We start from the raw sequence: 13,987 nt of genomic DNA on the forward strand, positions 1-13,987 counted from the left end.
TCTAAAAAGCAGGTGGTCCTGGCCACAGCCCACAGGTGTGTTCATCTGGCTCAGCTGCCTGCCTGAAATGGAGCTTAGGCCCGCCACTCCAAAAGCAAACATCTGTCGAGTCGACTTGGTGCAATATGCAATGGTGGCATTCCTGGGAAAATTGGGAGAATAGAGGCTTGTGTTCATTCAACCAGAGAGTCCCCTGGGAGAAGGAAGAGATGCCAAAAAGGAGTAAAGACAGCTAAATTAATTTACAGCTCAGTTAAGCAGCATTCTTTTAATTGACCAGAAAATATAATTTTGGAAGCTTGTCATTTTGTACTGTGCTAACTGTCATAAAATGTCATTCAGCGCTACAAATTTGTATTCAGCACCTTCCATAGAGCAAATAGCATTTGTGGTGTGTGACGCATGGAGGCGTAAGCTTAAATGATCAATGGCCGGCAGTGTAGGATGTGGTGATGGATTTACTGGTTAATAGCTCACTAATTAACACAACCTAAAATTATTCAAACCATGTCTCCTGGAAGTGTGAGCGTCTTTGCTCTCCATCTTTCTCTTTCATAGTTAATGTGTTCTCTCCCATTTATCTCTGGGAGATGGTAGAAATAGGAGCTTATGATGTGACAGTGTGCCCACCCACATGGCTCAATGAAGTGCCATGTGCTCTAATGGGAGAGGCTCTTGTACAGTATATCCAGTAATATATACAGTCATAGCTCTGGCTCTCTTTAGAACCTGAGAGTCCCTAGATCAGAAGGGTGCATGGCTTCCACAACTCCAAGCAATCTTCACAACCGCTGACCTTGCCGGGATAGGATTGCCCAGGGAGGGAGCGGCCTGAATTTAAAGCATCTTAAGGATGGGAAGATGATTTCAGTCGCTGTATCTTCACGCCCATGTAAAGTTTTGTAAAGTTCTTACGAGGGGTATTTGATGTCTGCTATTCTAAGCTCAGATAATTGATCTGGCAGATAATTCATTTTAGGAAAAGTTGGTATGTAGGTCAGAGCTGAATAAAACATGAGCCATCATCCAAGTGAATGCCACTATTAAAACAAAATTTATAGCGTTTGGATGTTTCCGAAATTCAATGGAGTCTGGGATTAGGTGTCTATTCAAAGATCTATCCGACGTCTTTCATTTCCTTCCTCTGCCAGTCCATCCGGCATATTCCTTTGAGGCAGCAGTGTGTGCTTAAAATGCTGAATGCACACTGTTTTCCTGGAGACAATGCCTAAATGTTTTATTTCCTGGAACCATTTCTCCTTGCTGTGAAGCCTGGCTTGGTGCTCTGCTGTATCCAATTAGCTTCACACAGGCAACGGAGAGACAATCCTTTACAGGGCAAACAAAAAAAAAGTTGAATAGGTCATTTCACGGATGATCACGTCGTGGCGCTGATCCCCTCAGAAGCCCAAGCAAATGCTAATCTCTAGCTTTGAATGACGTAATGCAGGATCTCAAAAATCATGACATATGTTGGCTTCTGAGAAGTGCTTGGTTGCCAGATTGGTGAGGACGGAGTAATTTAGGCGGGTGGTGTGGATTTATGTTCCCTTAAAATGCAGCATTAATTCCAGTGAGTCGCTCATGTGACCGGGGACGTGCTGGCCATTGGGAAAAGCGGGCCAACTCCCGAACGGCCGGTTCATTCCCGGCCGTTCCAGGCCGGCCATTAGGAAATGGCCGGCCTGGCGGTGCGAGGCATTGTGTGCTTGTAGATCTGCTGTTTTCACTAGTTTTAAATCATTTTTAAAATGATAAATACAAAACAAACGGTTTTGGACATACAAGGTTTCCACCTGACAACGACGAAATATAACTCATGTAATTGGCCCAATGGCTTGTCACTTATCATGATATGAAATGGCAAATCTTTGAGTAGCAGCAGTTCTCTCTATAGCGTGCAATGAGGGCCTCTCCAACTCTTTTTCCCGGGCTGAATCAGAGGCCCAGCATGTCCCTGCGCTCATGTGACGCTGCGTGCCATTTGGGAAGGCCCAGGGGGGTTGTATATAAACTGTATGTGTTGAAGTCACCCCCTCTGACATTAATGGTGTCTGGGCCATGCGCAAACCCATGACAGGGTGAACAGGTTCAACAGAGGAAATAAAGATCCAAGATTTATACAGAAATAAAATCTGATGATGAGCTGGCTAAGCAATAGGTCTGCAAAATATCACGCCTAGTGTGAAGTGAACGGTGCTATTTATGAGTTAATTTCATTAAGCACCGCGCGAACCTTGGCCAACGTGACCCTGGTTTGTGCCAACATGTAGGCCAGATGTAGGCATAATAGATTTTGTCTGTATAGTGATAGAGTGAAAAATATGTATTTATCACTCCTATAGATAAATATTTCATTTGTATGTGCTCATTTATATTAGGTAGCCAGCATGTCTATGGAGTATAAGTTTGGTTAAATGTCTGTGCCTCTGAGGCTGTTATCAGCATTGTTTTGGTAGAATCTCTCACAGAAAGCCATAATATCAACCCCAGAGTTGTTTAAAGTTTTGATGTCACACCAACCGTTGCCTAGGAAACTGAGCACATTAATATGTCGACTGACGGCTTGACGTAAAGATGTCAGACGTAACCCCTAATGTGTATAAAACCTTTGTATCACTGTGTTAACGTAGGAAGAATTGATCTGGAGCCATGTCATTCTGATGCTTGTAAGATCCCTTCCCTGGAATAAACCCAAATACTATTATAACTTATAAGATGTTTCCTCCGTTTAATAATCAATAATCATTTCACTGTACGATAGATATGGTGTATGAAAAACTAAGCTATCAGAAAGTCTTAACTTCAATGAACATACCGGTATGCCTTGTACTTCCTCAAACTACCATGATCAATCAAGGAGACACCTGTGTGTGTAATTGTATGAGCAGTGCTGATGATGAAGGGCAAAGGTTAAAGTTGCGCTATTCTCACAGTTAAAACGTAAAAAGAAAAGAAAAATTGCAGTTCTTTTGACTTTGATTGAGCTGAGATTTTTCATTTTTTGTCAATTTAACCACTGCTGCAAAATACACACTCACTGACGCATGTATGCACACACGCATGCACACTGTCCCCTGACACTGCCCACCTTGTAATGTTGGTTTTGGGGGGGTGCAGACAACCACATCCTCTGAAACACATGGAGCTGCCAGCCGCTTCTTCTTACAGAGGGAGGCCTAGTGCACTGGTTCCCAAACAGTGGGTCGCGACCCATTTGTGGGTCGCGGACACATTTTTTTATGGGTCACTTAATTTTTGGTTTCCTACATTTTGAAGTAATTTCATCAATAAATAAAACAAAAATCTCAGAAAATCCATATAATAGACAATCTACAGGCTCACAACGCGGAGCAAAGCGTTGCGATGTGAGCTTGTAGATCTGCTGTTTTCACTAGTTTGGGTCCCAGGCAATCGTCTAATTTCTCATTTGGGTCTCGACCTGAAAAGTTTGGGAACCACTGGTCTAGCACGTGCAGATGAACAGAGCATCGCTCCCTTTTCTGCTCCGTGCTGAACCAGCAGTTCCACTACCTGTAGGAGTCCATATCGCAGAGCCAAGCCAGAGACACAGTGGAGAAATAGATCCCCTGACTCCTTAATGGTGGGAAGGAATTTTACCTCTGCATCACCCTGATGCAATTCTGGTATATCATCGCTGTCCAACATATTCTCACCTTCAAAGCGTCAGACAACTGACAACGTGTCGCAGGTTCGATCCCGGCGACCTTTTGCTGTGTGTCAACTAAACCTAACCTTAACCCTAACCCTAACCTCAGTAAAACTAACGCTGGTGAATGCTAACCTGGTGAAATGCTAACCTGCAGACGCTGGTGAATGCTAACCTGATGAAATGCTAACCTGCAGACGCTGGTGAATGCTAACCTGATGAAATGCTAACCTGCAGACGCTGGTGAATGCTAACCTGGTGAAATGCTAACCTGCAGACGCTGGTGAATGCTAACCTGGTGAAATGCTAACCTGCAGATGCTGGTGAATGCTAACCTGGTGAAATGCTAACCTGCCAACGCTGGTGAATGCTAACCTGCCGACGCTGGTGAATGCTAACCTGGTGAACGCTCAATCCCTGTTTCTAAGTGGGGGTGTTTCTGAATGGAGGTCCGCCCCCCACTTGGGCCATATGTCAAATCGACCAGCTTCATCGGGACACATGTGTGCAATTTTGCTAAGAGATACGTTATATAGTTTAATTTACATAAATGTATTCGTGAATACATTTTCTCCATTGACTTTAAGGCAATGACACTTGCAATTTCCAAATTGCATATTTCTAGTTTCTCTTGTCACAGTCTTGTGGCCCGCGTCTCCAATTATTTTACAATGCGGCCCCCTGCCTAATTTGTTGCATACCCCTGCTGTAGTATGACGAGTAGGGCATTCATTTACGAAAAACATGAAAAGTTGAAATGTGGAGATACAAGGTTTCTGCCCAACAGCAACAATATATTATACTGATCTCTCTACTCATGTAACTAATTCGTGGGGACTGTGAGCAATTTCTACTTTGGACAGTAATGTAGTTTTTGCTAATCTTCACGGCATATTATTTCTGCATGAATGAGTTTTTGCCTGCAGTTGTGTTAAATTAGGCAGTATAAGCATGCAAGACCTGCTGAAGTATTGGATTCCCTTCCATTACTATTCAATGTGAACTTCTGATCCTACGGGGTGTTGACATTAATTCCTTATACTGCGGTAGCAAGCAGTTTTAGGGGATTCTGCAAAGCTTGCCCACAGTCTCTTAAAATACACAAATTTTGTGCGCCAAGTAAACATTTGCTAATTTGTGCACTGCTACTTGCCTCAGGAAGAACTCCCTCAAATATTACATTATTCAGTAGGAAAGCTATTTATATCTTTCACTGGACCATGTCCATAACGAAAAGACAACAGGAATATAATTAACCTGTTTTGAACTCATGTTTTGCACAAATGAAATCCTCCAACATTTTCAAAACATAGCCTATTGAAAGATTTCCAAACATTGGTTTAATTTATAAAAAAAAAAATTGCAGATATGCAATTACAAGCTCACAAAGCATCACGGCATGACGCATTGTGAGCCTGTAGATTGGCTATTGTTGCTATTTGTCGTATGACGAAGTATATAAAAAGAAATAGGTCTTAAGTGGTTAAAAAACAACAACAAGAACACAAGCTCGCTCGTGTTGTTTTACAAGTCACCGTCTTTAATCCCGCCCAGACCTGATGAGGTAGACCTGTTACTAGGATTGTGTTTTGCCCCTGCCTGTCTAAACCAATCCCAGTTTAGCAGAGCAGTCTTTGCCTTGACCTTGGGCCATGGACTACCTCGAGGGCAGGGAGCAGGGGCGTCACACCAAATTCTGGGCCCTGGGTACAAGGATTCACTGTGGGCCCCCCATGAACGTTAACTATTGAAAAATAGCAGATATACAAGCTCACAGCGCGGCACCGAGTGCCGCGCTGCAAGCTTGTAGATCTGCTATTTTTGAAAGAATGTGTGCAAGAAACCCATGTGTCCATGTCAGTGATGCTCAAACCTTTTCATGTGAAGGACCCCCAAAATGATATGAATTTGGCCACGGACCCCCATCTCAAAATATTTAGTTCCAGGGACCACCCCGGAAGCAAAATTTGAGTTACAAATGTTCGCTTAAAAAATACATATTCAAAGATTTGCACACATTTTCACGACTTTTCAAAAATAGCAGATCTACAAGCTTGCAGCGCGGCACTCGGTGCCGCGCTGTGAGCTTGTATATCTGCTATTTTTCAATAGCTAAAGTTACTAGGGCCCCCCTTGTGACGCCCCTGGCAGGGAGGCTACTCCGCTGGCTAGCTGAACGAACAGGCAGAGTGGGTGGACGGAACAGCAGAGGTAATGCTGAGACAGGCAGCGAAAGAAATATATGAATGACCGAAGAGCCGAGTACAGAGCCAATCCGAGCGAGAGAGAAACCTCAGAGCCAATCATCGCAGGGAGGTTCCCCCCTCCCCTCCATCCCCTGCCTCTCTTCTGACTTCTTCCTCTGACTGTTACCAGGTCAGTGTGCCTGCCTGTGCCTCTGAATCATCTGTTTCATTGGGTCAGTGTGCTTCTCGCGGCTCTCCTGACTGGCTGGCTGGGCGTACGCGGTTGCTAGGGAGCTCGGCCAATCACGGCGAGCCGGAAGTTTGCCCCTGGTTCCTAGGCAGGATTCACGTGCTGAGGATGTTTTGGCGGGAGAGTGGGAGACCAGGGAGGGAGGGGCGGCTACAGGGTGAAGTGGAGCATGTGATCGTGTGCGTGTGTGTATGTGTGTGTGTGCATCTGGTGTGTGTGTGTGTGTGTGTGTGTGTGTGTGTGTGTGTGTGTGTGTGTGTGTGTGTGTGTGTGTGTGTGTGTGTGTGTGTGTGTGTGTGTTACTGTTTATGTGTGATCATTTCGCCCTGCCTCTTGCCGGAGCTTTCTGATGCAACAGCGAACTGTGTCTCCTGGGCTACGAGGGGACCTTGTTATGTTTTTTTTTTTTTCTTCCTGTCCTCGCAGGAAACGAGAACCAATTGCTGAGCTGTTGCCATCGGAGCGGGGAGGTTTGTTTTCCTCCACTTTCATCCCTGGTACCTCCCCATCCACAGTTACCGTAGAAACAAGAGCAACTCCGACTCTATTTCCATCTCATGTCTTCCTCCTTCAATGATTTATTGTTGCTTTCTTTTTTTAATCCACCGCACAGTGCCGACCCACCAACACGTTATCAGCCAATGAAGTATTTAGGAGGTGGTGTGACATCTCTGAAGAGGAAATGTATAAAAGCACACATGAAGAAGTGCAGAGGCACATACGGCGCATCGAGTCACCCAGGAGTGTTTTGACTTACTGTGTATGGACCAGGCACAACTCATATACATCTGTGGATTAAAAGATAAAAACATTCACCTCTGTGCCTGAGCAACTAAGGAGGACCCCTCAGGCGTGGCCCTACCCCACCCATTACTTTTTCCCCGACCCCACTTCAATTCTTCCGTCAACAGAGCGGGGCACTTCATCACATCTGACACAGGCTTCCTGAAAACCCATTATTGCCACTTGAGTACATGCTGGGTTGCAGGAGTCATACTGGGGAGCACCAAGTGGATGACCAGCATAGCTACACAAGCACTTAATTCCCCTTAACATAACATAGATAGAAGATGACAAGATGTATTGACTGTGTTAGCAACAATAAAAAAGGTTTTAGAAAAACACAATACTGCCACATCAAAGTTGTTATGGTGACTTTATACATTGTCAGATACTTGAATGTGTCTTTATATTATCATCACTTTACCCAAATATAGCTCAAGTGGAGTTGAAAATCACACCAGTGTAAAGTGAGCGGTGCAGGCTGCTCAACAGCACGGCTGGGTGGCTGCAGCTGGTGTTACCGTACTCACAGACAGACATACAGACAGACATATGGTACTGACAGACATACACACTCGGTCAAATTATGTGGATCTGGATCTGGTTTCAGGCCGACCGCGACAAAATGTGATTTTGCATATGTAATTTGTTGAGTTGTGAAGCAATTGTACAAATTGCAAATCTGTCTACCAGGTGGAATGCCCGACCTCCCTCCATCTTTGTATTTGTGGTGCGTGTAATCACAATGTGTTGTTGGGGTTGAGTGGAGGGCGATAAACATGGGAGACACATGTCCCTCAACTTTTTTAAAGTCTGAAAACTAACTAACTAAAGAAAACAGGTGGACAGCAGCATGCACTCAGACAACTTGCATGCCAGAATGAAATGCCATGGGCTTATGCTATAAAGGATGCTCATTGCTAATGCCTTGTGTCAATTATGTTTGTACGAGTGCAGACTGGAAAGCAAATCGGTATGGGAATTTGAATGACAGCGGTCTCCATATCTGTCCAAATTGACATAAAAATTAATGTACGAGCCGCGTACCGATAAACGAAAGATGAATAAACGTGCCCATGTCAACACAATAGAGTAGCACCATACAAATGTAATATTTTGGTACATTCTAAGCTAAATATACTAGAACACGGACAAGGACATTTTCTTGCACCTATGGGTGCTTGGACTGATATGCACAAGGGCACTTTTGGCACCATTGGGTGCGTGCACTTAAGTGCAAATACACACTCGTTTACACATCACACATATGAAAGGACCGCAATGGAAATAAGCGGCTGGCTTCTTTGAGTTTGTATCCTTTTGATAATGATGTGACAATGTACGTATTTTACATTTAATTTCAATAAAGAAAGTCAAGACTGTATTAATGTTTATGGTGATGTTAGTCAAACATGGGCTTGTCTGTGCGTGCGTGCGTGCGTGCATGTGTGTGTCTCTCTCTTTCTCTGTCTCTCTCTCTCTCTCTCTCTGATTGATTGTAAAACATAGTTGAACATGGTGCTGTGATGTGGGGGTCAACATGAGTCCCCCCCCCCCCCAGGAAGCGCCTCTTTAACACATTATGCAGGATGATAAAATCAGGAATATTATTAAGCAGTCTCGTATTTTCTGACCGAGTGACAGCACTCTCTCTCTCTCTCTCTCTCTCTGCTTACAATCTTCATCAAATTCACCACTGAGAACAACATGCTTGTGTAACTAAAAGACTCTGAAATCTGTCTCTCTTTTTTTTACATGCACAGAGCACCGCTATTAAGTGTTGTGCATGAATGCCCTAAAAGGAGCATGCTCTTATCTTTGTGAACAGTGCACCGAACATATCCATTTGCAAATTATGAACACGCAAGTACACTTGCGTCTCGGCATATCCAGCAAGATTTAATTAATGATGCCACTCACTGTTAAACGTTGGTTAACAAAGACTCTTATTACTAAAGACAGTGGCCTTTTCTAATTACCAAAAATGCAAAGAACAGACTTACAGTAATTGGGTCCTTAGGAAGAATGTACTTGTCATGAGACCAGAGAGCGTAATATTGAGACGGACTTGTGCTTGACCTTAAGCACTGCAGCTTGCTGCTCTAATGTTCTGGGTGTGTTTCACTCAAAACTAGGACCTCACATCTCCTAAAATGTCATCTCAAATCCCGGTATTCATTCATGCAGCACACTGCACCTATTTTTTACACTTTCTGCCTAATGTTTAAGTCAGCGTTATCCAACCTGTGGGCCAGGGCCCACTGGTGGGCTGTGAGGATACTGCAAGTGCACCCCCAAAAAATGTATAAAAAAGAAAAGTAATGGTGTTTTTGTTGAAACTTCAGACACACCTGAAAATAATAATCTCTCCCCTCCTGGTGGCAATAATAATAACTAGAACTACACTCTGTCGAGGTGCCAACTTGAGTCTTGTGCACAAGTAGGCCTACTTATGTGCGCCAGCAGAGCACGCCATGAGGTGTGCTCTGCTGCCCTCGTTGGCTGTTAATGAAGACATTACCAGGAATGCTCTTATATACCAAACTCCGCTGAGATCACCAGTGGCATCACCAGGAATGCTGGTCCCTCATTGGCTGTTAATGATGACGTTGCCAGAGATGCTGGTCTCTGATTGGGCTACGGTCTTCAACAAGAGAAGACAACAACCTACATACAAACATCACCAGGAATACTGGTCCCTGGTTGGCTGTTAATGATGACGTTGCCAGAAATGCTGGTCCCTGATTGGGCTACGGGCTTAAACACACACAGCTACCTACCTACCTACCTACCTACCTACCTACAGTACATACCTACCTACCAACCTACATACTGTACATACGCAGCCGAACGCAGTACTTGCACGCTCTGCTGGCACAAGTAAAAATAATAATTATTGCGACCGTCAGGTCGCATTTACTATCAAAACCTCCACCGGCTGTCCGTCCGTCCGTCAGTCAGTCAGTCACACGTCACGCGTCACACTTTTGCCCTGCTCATATCTCCGCAACCGTTGCCCCCGATCCATGGCCCTCTCACATGGCCCTCTTCTAGCACCACCATGAGGCCGATTCTTGCAAAACACATTTTTGGACACTGCTCCTACAATTTTTGCCCTAAAATCACACAAATCGGTACACAGTATGTCTACACTCATCTCATCAACATGGATCTGTCCCATTTAGCGCCACCTTCAGGCCGATTTTTTCAAACACATTTTTGGACACTGCTCCTACAGATTTTGACCTAAAATCACGAAAATCGGTACACAGTTTGTCTACACGCATCTCATCAACATCGATCTCTCCCAAATAGCGCTACCATCAGCACATTTTTGGACACTGCTCGTACACATTTTGGCCTAAAATCACACTGCGACCTGACGGTCGCTTATCTCCCGATTAGGGAGTCTTACTGGTTATTATTGCTGTCTATATGTCACTCTGTCTGCAATGACACAATACACTGTATTATCTATCATCCGATCACAATGCAAGGCCACATTAGACCTTTAACCCAATATTCGACATTCAATTTGGTGCTGAAATGTCTACGGTCAAGGTCAGAGATGAGCCATGTACCACAGCTATGCACACCAAAACAAGGTTGTCCTTATTTTGGGTGCATCAGGGTGAAAAGGCTACATTTATGTAGGATAAATATGAGAATGGGCCTAGTTACATTCTGTACAATAGCAATTTGACAACAACAAGTCATTATAAGCTGCACCTATGGCCAAGCACCAAAGGAATGACACCTGTGAATTGGATTAAAGTGATATTTCCCAGGCGGTGCACAACTGTCAACAGGCTGTCACTTAGCCTGACACATGCGGTGTGTTTACATCTTTGGGTTGGTGCTACTCATTTATTCGAGCCCAGCTACACATATCACAGCTGGAAGCTGTGGACGTGCAGAGCAATTGAATGAAAAAAGGCAGCAAACCATTTCCATAATACACCTAATCTGAAGTATGTGAACATTTAATCCTTCTTTGTTGTGGATTGTTTTGTTTTTCTTTTGTTTCTTGCTTCTTTGGGGGGAGGGGGAGGTTTATTGGCAGGCATAAGCGACATTTACATTAAAGCGGCGTCAAAATATGCAGAATTGTGGGATAGTGCATCCCCAGGGCGATTCTGGGCTTCAAATGTGTTACCTTTGGATGAACCCCAGTAGAGCGGCGATCATTGGCTGAGCCTCGAGTCTACCTGTGGTTAAAATCTGGAATGGATGACAGGCAGGGGTGTCGCACCAAATTCTGGGCCCTGGGTACAAGGATTCACTGTGGGGCCCCTGTGCTTTAACTATTGAAAAATAGCAGATATACAAGCTCACAGCGCGGCACAGAGTGCCGCGCTGCGAGTTTGTAGATCTGCTATTTTTGAAAAAAATTGAAAATCTTTTTGAAAAACCTGTTTCTATGTCAGTGGTGCTCAAACCTTTTCCTGTGAAGGACCCTCAAAATGATATGTATTTGGCCACGGATCCCCATCTCAAAATATTGAGTTGCAAATGTTCGCTTAAAAATACATAATATTCAAAGATTTGCACACATTTTCACGACTTTTCAAAAATAGCAGATCTACAAGCTCGCAGCGCGGCAGTGAGCTTGTATATCTGCTATGTTTCAATAGCTAAAGTGTAAAATAATTAAGGCCCCTCCACCTTGGGCCCTAGTAGCTCAGTCCCACTTTCCCCCCCTTGTGACGCCCCTGATGACAGGGTGGGCGAGAGTGGGAGAGAAGTGAGGAGGACAGGAGAGAGAGAGAGATCTCCAATAAATTAGTTCGAACTGTGAAAACCTGGCATTTCTGTCACATTGCTTTCACAATCACCTCAGTGAAAAATAGTCTTCTCATGTGAGAATACGGACGGTATAATTATGAGGAGAGAAGGAGGGAGTGACTGTGAAATTGTTATGCAGCAGTACGTGCGGCACTGACACACAGATGGTTTGGATGTGTAGCGGATTGAAAATTGAAGTCCAAGTGTCTGGATGTCACACACTGTTAGGGAAAAAGGCACAAAGCAAATTGCCTCATTAGGCTGTGAACTCTGAAAAAGAAAATCTACAATACCTTGAGTCTTGTCACCTCCTGTGACAGCATGAAGTAGGAAATAATTCACTCTCTGGATTTTTTTGGACTGCCTCGCTGGGGAAATTTGCTGAAATAAAAGTGAATTGGCACGCATTCTGACACTGCACCTGACACATTAGAGGAGGTATTGGAAGTTTCAGTTGAGACAACAAGTTATGAATTGGGTGCCAACCCAAGAAGGATCTTTCTCTCCTCAAAGGAGACAGAAAAGTGGATTTTAAAATGTATAAGGCAGGCATGGACTTGGTATGAGTGAGCACAATGCATGACATATCACTTTCTGAATCCCTGGTAATGAATGTCTAACATGTTGTGTTTTTGTATTTGTTGTGCAGACATTTATTAGCATCTAAGATAGTAAAAAAAAAACACCTCCCCATCCATACCTCATCCCTGCATATAAATGTGCTCCTTTTAAATGATAAATTGTGTTCTCCTGAGTATTTTAGAGATAAGTGAACGTGATTGAAATACTCTATTCTGAAATTGTTTTCTGCCTAGTTTGAGCACACTAATTAGTTATTGATAAAGAGAACTCAGGGGAAGAATGGGAAGACATGGTTGCAGGGCGGTACTCCTCGTTTGTTTTTCAAATGAGGCACACAATGGACTAATTAATTTTTTAAAGCTTCTACCCGGATTTTGAACCCCGGAATTAAAAGTAGCAAAAAAAAAAAAAAAAAAAATGTATGTTTTCCTTCTCTGCAACCCCCTACTTTCCCCTTTGAGACTCAAAAGGGCTGTTTATCAACAGGAGCCCATTATTATTCTGAAAACATGGCTGACTCCAGTAACGGCAGATAAAAGAGTGGCTAAAGGCAAAATGAATTCATATGATCAAAATCTGGCATTATGGTTGAATTAGCAACATAATGTAAATACCTCCCCCTACAACCACAAAATATGACCTCCATGGTGCCACTGTAGCACCTTTACAATGAGCATTTCGTTCACCCTCTCACTCACACATTCACGTACCGATGGCGTCATCGGCATCCATGCAGAAGGCATCAACCTGCCCATTTGGAGCAGTTAGGGGTTAAGTGTCTTCTTGCTCAAGGACACGTCAATCGAAATGAGAACCTTCCGATTCCAAGATGCCTGCAGTCACTGCTGCCCACTGAAACAGTACAGTATACGTCTCATCTACTTGCATGTTTCGATGAGGATAAATGACAACAAGACAAGAAGAAGAAGAACAACAACAACAACAACAATCACTATTATAATAATATATTACATTAGTCCTCCTTATCAAATACATAGGAAGAAAAAATCAAAATAAGCTTCACCACTGATGAACGGGGCTTATGTGATCTGTAAAAACGGCACAGTTTGTTTTCTGTCAATTCCTGTACATGCAATACTGCTTACTGAGTTGACTTACACGTTCTATACCCTAGGGCTTGAGTGAGTTTTGGAAAGAGAGAATGAGAGAGGAGGGGGGCGGGGGGTACAAAACAAAAGCCAAAACAAATTGGGTGGTGTCCCATACTGTACATGGATGGGCCTGCGTGGATGGATGGGGTTTGGGAGGAGTGTGCTGCAGGGAGGCAGGGGCAGGGGGTTGTTTTGCTTGCTTTCCACAACCTGTCCTGAAATCAATGCACAGGAGAAACGCGCTCTTCACACATCACCAGCCGCGCAACAAAAGGAGCGAGACGGTGTGATATCACTATATATCTCGCACGGCCCCGACTGTGATGCGCTGCTGCCCGAGCAGCCGCTTTCATAGAGAATGCATCTCCCCGGAGGGAATGTGACTCATGTGCAACAATGGTTCAGATAGTCTCACTCCTGCCTGTGTGGCTGTTTTGCACTCAATAATGGATCAGGGTTGATTCCATATAGTGTTTGAATTGTCCCAGTTGGGAGCGATGCCATCCATTGGCTCTCCTCTCCTCCCCTCTCCCCCCGCCCTGCAGCGAGGGTCACCAGTCAGGCGCGGGGCTTGTTGTTGTTTAGCTCGCTGTCAATGTGAATTCATCAGAGAAGGACA

Source organism: Nannobrachium achirus (assembly GCF_963921795.1).
Source record: "Nannobrachium achirus genome assembly, chromosome: 16".
Taxonomy (NCBI): domain Eukaryota; kingdom Metazoa; phylum Chordata; class Actinopteri; order Myctophiformes; family Myctophidae; genus Nannobrachium; species Nannobrachium achirus.